Genomic DNA, 6,164 nt, shown 5'->3' on the forward strand with positions numbered 1-6,164 from the left:
TCGCCTGTCAATGAACTTGCTTCCCAGAGAGGCAGGAAGTGATGAAGGAGGGCGGGAGGGGGTCAGTTGGACAGCCAGCCCCCTCTTTAAATTGCAGTGAAGGGAATGGGAAACGTGAACAAGGGAGGCCAAAGGAAGATGCTGCACGTGGGAAGGTGGTGGTGAGAGCGAGGAGGGGGAAGAAAAGGACAAAGGGACTTCACCCCCCCCCCCCCGAAAGGGCCTTTCCTGGGACCCTTCGGCTGGCGAAAACCAAGGCCCCCCCCCCAACAAGCGCCCCTCGGGACGCGTCCCGGTTTCCCCCTGGCAGGAATCCCTCGGGAAGCTCCTGGCTGCGCGCGGGTGGCGAGGCGCGCCTCTCTTGGCTGGAGAGAAGGAGAGTGCATGGAAGGGGTTACGGAAACGAGAGAGCCGAGATGCCTAGAGAGGCCTGGGAAGAGACCCCTCCCTCCCCCACTTCCGTCTCTTACCTCCTTCTTCCCCCTCCCTGCTCGTCCTTTGAGGCTCCTCCGGATGGAGAGGTCGGTGCTGCGCTCGAGGGAGATTCTGCGCGCCGGGCGAGGGGTGAGCCGGGCCAAGGGGGTCTCTGGGCGCAGGAGGGACTGGGGACGGAGGGGGCAGGGGAACTTGGGGAGGAGGGGAAGCCTCCCTGGGGGAGGAAAGCCCCGTCCCGCATTGGCAGCGGGGGCAGAGGGAGAAAGAGACGCTGCCCATCGGAAGGGAGGTCTCCCACTTGGGCGCTGGCGGGGGAATCTCCGGAGACGCTGCCTTGGCTTTTCCCTCCTGCCCAGAAATCTGCCTTGGGGAGAGGGATCCCTGAAAATGGGAGGGGGGCCAATTCCCCACCCTCCCCTCCTTCCTGGAAGCTGCACTCTCCTTCCCCCACCCCCAGGCCAGCTGCTGCTGGGGGCTCCAGAAGCGGGACTCTGGTCGTTGGTCCAGCTGGAGAGGAGAGGAAAGCGCAGGAAGCTCTTGAGAGGAAGGAGAGAGGGCGTCCAGAGGGGGTCTTTGCTTCTGGAATCCTCTTCGACGAAAGGACATAAACTCATTTGCCTCTCCCTGGATTTCAGTTTTAAGTGTCAATTCCACTGCATGGTTAATTGACAGTGATAATGTAAAAAAAAAAATAAAAAATGACTGGAGGTGCTATGGAAATTCTTTCAGGATTTGTATATACAGTGGTACCTTGGGTTACAGACGCTTCAGGATACAGACTCTGCTAACCCAGAAATAGTACTTCGGGTTAAGAACTTTGCTTCAGGATGAGAACAGAAATCATGTGGTGGCAGTGGGAGGCCCCATTAGCTAAAGTGGTACTGAAGGAAGGTGAGGACAGGTGACCCCACCTAGGCCCGAAGTCACACACCCCTCAATAATCACCCCAGGCCTCAAAACTGTCCAAAATTCCTTTTGTCTTCTAAAAATCCACAGCTACAGCTTTTCTGTGGATTCTCACAAGATGCTGGCACATAGGCAAAATGTTATTCTTTTATCAGCACGAGAAGGCTTCAAAAGGCTAATGAATAGGCTCTGTCAGAGCAGGCCTGAGAACTGACTTTTATCTCACTCAGTTGCAACATCTTTGGACATGCTGAAGCGTTCTCATCCCCCGTTTCCTGGGAAGGATGCCAAGAGTCCACAGGTTAAGAACAGTTTCAGGTTAAGAACAGACCTCCAGAAAGAATTAAGTTCCTAACACGAGGTACCACTGTAATGTACAAATGGACAGCCTTTCTATAACTTTTTTCTTGTTTAGGCAATGTCAGAGGGATTTACAAGCTGAGATACAATCCATCGGCACCCAAAGACAGCAAATGCATGCACCTTCCCAGTCTGGGGTGCTTAAAAGGATAAAGGGTCCATTATCAGGATAGACAATGCCTGTAACTGGAGGCTTTCCACACAGACATGTGCAGATGCAGACCAGTTATTGCCATTATTACTGGCGAGGTGTGTGAGATTCCCATATCTACAAACACTGTGTGAGAGAGAAAGGGAGTGGGTGGGATCATTTTTTATAGCAATGCTGTAATTTTGTCTGTAACATTTGATGAACTGATATTGTGGTGCAAATTCCAAAACAACTATGCAAAACCCACAAAGAAACACACAGGTTAATGGTGGCGTTAGCTTTCCTGGCCCGCAATCTGCAGCATTCTCCTGCTGTCCACAAGGGTTTAGGCCATTATAAGTTTATTCGCCTCCAATGGGCCACCAGGAACTTTGTTGTGTTTGCTTCAAAAGATAAATGTTCCTGAAGACTTTGACAGTCACATATGACATAAACGGCACTTCTCTTTTATTTGTTCCACACAGGAGAGACTCTGATTCACAAGTCTAAGCACATCTTGCTAGAAAAAGAAAAACACAGAAATGTGAAGGGGAAATTGAGAGGTAAGCCCTTTGAGTATGCAGTGAGACATTTCACTACGTTTGTTGTTGTTGTTTAGTCGTTTAGTCATGTACGACTCTTTGTGACCCCCTGGACCAGAGCACGCCAGGCACTCCTGTCTTCCACTGCCTCCTGCAGTTTGGTCAGACTCACTACGTTAAAAAATATAAAAAGCCCTGCTGGATCGAGAAGATGACCCACTTTTGGCTTGTCTTCTGCAATTTCACCCATTTACCCATGTTTCTGTGGAGAGACATGGCCTCCAGTCTGCCCTTCCCTGCCCATTGCTAGGCAGGTTGTAGGCAGAGATACCTTTTTCTTTCTTTCTTTACCTTTACGCAGAGATAACTACGTCCCACTCTTCCTCTCCATTCCACCAAATTCCCAGTATTAACCACTATATTTATTCTGATGTCTTTGGGATATAGGGGAAGATTGCTAGTGAAATTCAGGGGTTCCTGTAGTCCATTATTACGATTGATTGAATTTGTTAGTCCCTTTAGTTTACCAGGTCAACCCAAAGAAACTTGCAACCAAACATTTTAGTGATTAGGACAAAATTTTCATTGGGAATTCTGAACCGGAGAAATAAATAGCAGGATTATGGAGAGAGAGAAGCTCCCTTTCCGGTGAGGAACCTCCGTATTTAAATTGGCAATTCAAGAGAACCAGTGTATCTAGGATCACGCTGCATTATTAACGATACTTGATCATGATTAAAAGCTGATGATGCATTACTATTATCTGACATTATTTCATTTCCTAAAAGATAGGAACATAGAAAAAGGAAGAGTGTAGGAGATGTTAAATTAAGAGAAGGTACCAAAGGCACTTGATGTGTGTTATATTCCTTTGTTCTCTTCTTTACAGGATTTCCTTTCCCCCTACTCGGAAGCAAGCGACAGAAAGGACAGTCAGAGCAATCTGTACTTTCATTAGGAATCACAAATAAACCATTTCAATATATGGAATAAACAACATGATTCAGTCAGTGAACACACTTAGTTCACATCAATGAACTGAAACAATGGAGATACCACTTAAAGGTATGGATTGTGGCAAGGACATCTGTGGGAGTGGAACTCCTACAAAACATCAAGGAACTCACACAGGGCAGAAACCATTTGAATGCATGGAGTGTGGAACATGCTTCCGTCATAGACAATCGCTAAGAAGGCATCAATATACTCATACAGGGGAGAAACCATATAAATGTTTTGAGTGTGGAAAATGCTTCACACAGAGTGGAAGCCTCTATATACATATGCGAACTCACACGGGGGAGAAACCATTTAAATGTATGGAGTGTGGAAAGAGCTTCCTTTTGAGTGATCAACTTAATGCACATCATCTAACTCACACGGGTGAGAAACCATTCAGATGTATGGAGTGCGGAAAGAGCTTCTCTCAGAGTGCACAGCTTAAAAAACATCAGCAAAGTCACACAGGGGAAAAACCATTTAAATGCATAGAGTGTGGAAAGAGCTTCAGTCAGCGTGAAAACCTTAAATACCATCAACGAACTCACACAGGGGAAAAACCATTTAAATGCATAGAGTGTGGAAAGAGCTTCAGTCAGAGTGGAAACCTTAAATACCATCAACGAACTCACACAGGGGAAAAACCATTTAAATGCATAGAGTGTGGAAAGAGCTTCAGTCAGAGTGGAAACTTTAAAAACCATCAACGAACTCACACAGGGGAAAAACCTTTTAAATGCATAGAGTGTGGAAAGAGCTTCTCTTTGAGTGGACGCCTTAAAAAGCATCTACAAATTCACACAGGGCAGAAACCTTTTAAATGCATGGATTGTGGAAAGAACTTCATTAATAGTGAAACGCTTAGAAGACATCAGCAAACTCACAGGGGGAAAACAATTTAAATGTATGTTTCTTGCAGAATAAATCCAGGCATATCTGGAGGATATGGACCATTTGGACTGCATTTCTTCCAGTTGAGTGTCAGGACCTGCCATCAGACTGAGACCGCCTTGTTGGCACTGGTTGATTATCTCTGGCAAGCGAGAGACAAAGGTAAAAGCTGTTTCCTGGTTCTGCTTGATCTCTCAGTTTCTTTTTATGCCATTGACCACGGTATCCGGTTACCGATTTGTGATAAAAATATATACCTTACCCAATTCGTTGAGAGTAAAGCTTTACTGGTCAGGTTGGCAACCATTGAACCACGAGTATTATTTACAAACTCCTCCAGTCATTGTGCGCACAAAGTCCCCACACCTCTCACCTCTCGGCTTAACCTCTCAGAAGTCAAGTTAGAGTGATCTGAATTAACCAAAAAGTGACTTCCGGGTTAGCGCCATCGGCCATGGCGGAATTCCTCTGATCCAGAGGAATGTGCTCCGCGAAAATCGGGTCTTGCCGCCGCGGCGAAGACCCCTTAAAAATCCCAGGCGGAAGAAGCCTGGGAACGTGGGATTCGGCTGACATCAGGAGCACCCCCCCCCACAAGCAAGGAAACCCCTTTTCGGGGATCCGAAGCGACGTGGGGAGAGCGGCGCGGTGTTTTGAATCGACCGCTATTTTTACGGAGTGAAGCCGCACAGCCGTTGCCAGAGAGCGCTGACTTTTTCCTGTGGACAATTGGACTCTAAACAAGTACCCGTGAGTAGAACGGAAAATTGGGCTTAGAAACACTTTAATTTGGCACTCAAACGGGAAGGTCTAAAACAGGAAGTCCGCCTTCCGTTTTTGTAAATAGCCTGAAGCAAAAATCGTGCAAGCTAAAGTCTGGAAAGTTCTACATAAAGATTTAAAATTCCTCCTGTTTTAACCATTTAAGCCCCTCTTGGAAGTAGGAGTAAAGAGGGGGATTTTTGACTGTGTAAGCCTGCAGGAGAGAGAGTAAAGAAAGATAAATTTCCACCGTCTCAAACCTGGGAACGGGGTGTCAGAGACAGAGATTTTTGGTGAAGTTCATTGACTGTGAAAGTAACATCCGTTGACAGATAAAGAAGAGAAACAAATTGTCTCCAATGTTGTATTTTGCATTTAAAAGAAACAAAAAACCTGAAAAATGAAAGTAACTTTCTTTTGTTGGATCTGCTTTCAAAAGATGGATACAAATAGAAATTGTCTCCTCTAGAGGGAGCTTGTTAAATTCCTGCTGGAGTTGACCTGGGACTTTACAGCTGTGGTGATAAGGATCGTGGGACCAGACTGTGACCTTAAACAAAGATGTGTTCGGAAGATGTTTTGGTGCTTGCTTTTTGCAAGACAAGTGCTTTGTTGGAGCAGTTGCATGAGAAGATGGATTTGATGACTGTTGCAGTCAAAAAATTTGGACAAACAGTGAATATTTATACAGAAACCATCCAGGAGCCAACTCAAGAACCTGTTCTGATAGAGCAAGTGCAAACGCAGAAGATAGTGGAGGAGGCCGCTGCTGGACCTCAAGTAATACAAATGGAGAAGCCCTAGGCCCTACAGGAGTATAAGCCGTTGTTCTTGAACGTTGAATCTGGAGTGGGAGGGGGGGTGTCTGGAGTTGTGGGGGCCCTTAAGTTTGGAGGGACTTTGAAATATGTTTTTAAATATTTTCTGGGCTTTACTGTTGACTCTGGGGAATGGGCCAATCTGCTGAGGAGAGACGGAGATACTTGCGAGTTGGAACATCCCCGAGACCTACTCCTCAATAAGAAAGGAAAGAAATTAAGAAAGAGATCGACAAAAGATGAGGTAAAGTGTAAGTACAAACAAGAAGAAGATCTGCAGAACGGACATGGAAAAGACTTAAGGGCCTTGGACGTAAGATT

General features: G+C 46.3%; 1 long non-coding RNA gene across 1 annotated transcript; it reads left to right on the plus strand.

The window, feature by feature from the left end:
- The first annotated feature begins 223 nt into the window (after positions 1-223).
- On the plus strand, positions 224-3,880 carry LOC309337376. The gene is made up of 3 exons (XR_014154228.1): positions 224-564; positions 2,317-2,394; positions 3,263-3,880. It is a non-coding gene; the product is annotated as an uncharacterized lncRNA (long non-coding RNA).
- Positions 3,881-6,164: the final 2,284 nt, after the last annotated feature.

The sequence above is a fragment of the Podarcis erhardii genome (assembly GCF_964252035.2).
Source record: "Podarcis erhardii genome assembly, chromosome: 2".
Taxonomy (NCBI): Eukaryota; Metazoa; Chordata; class Lepidosauria; order Squamata; family Lacertidae; genus Podarcis; species Podarcis erhardii.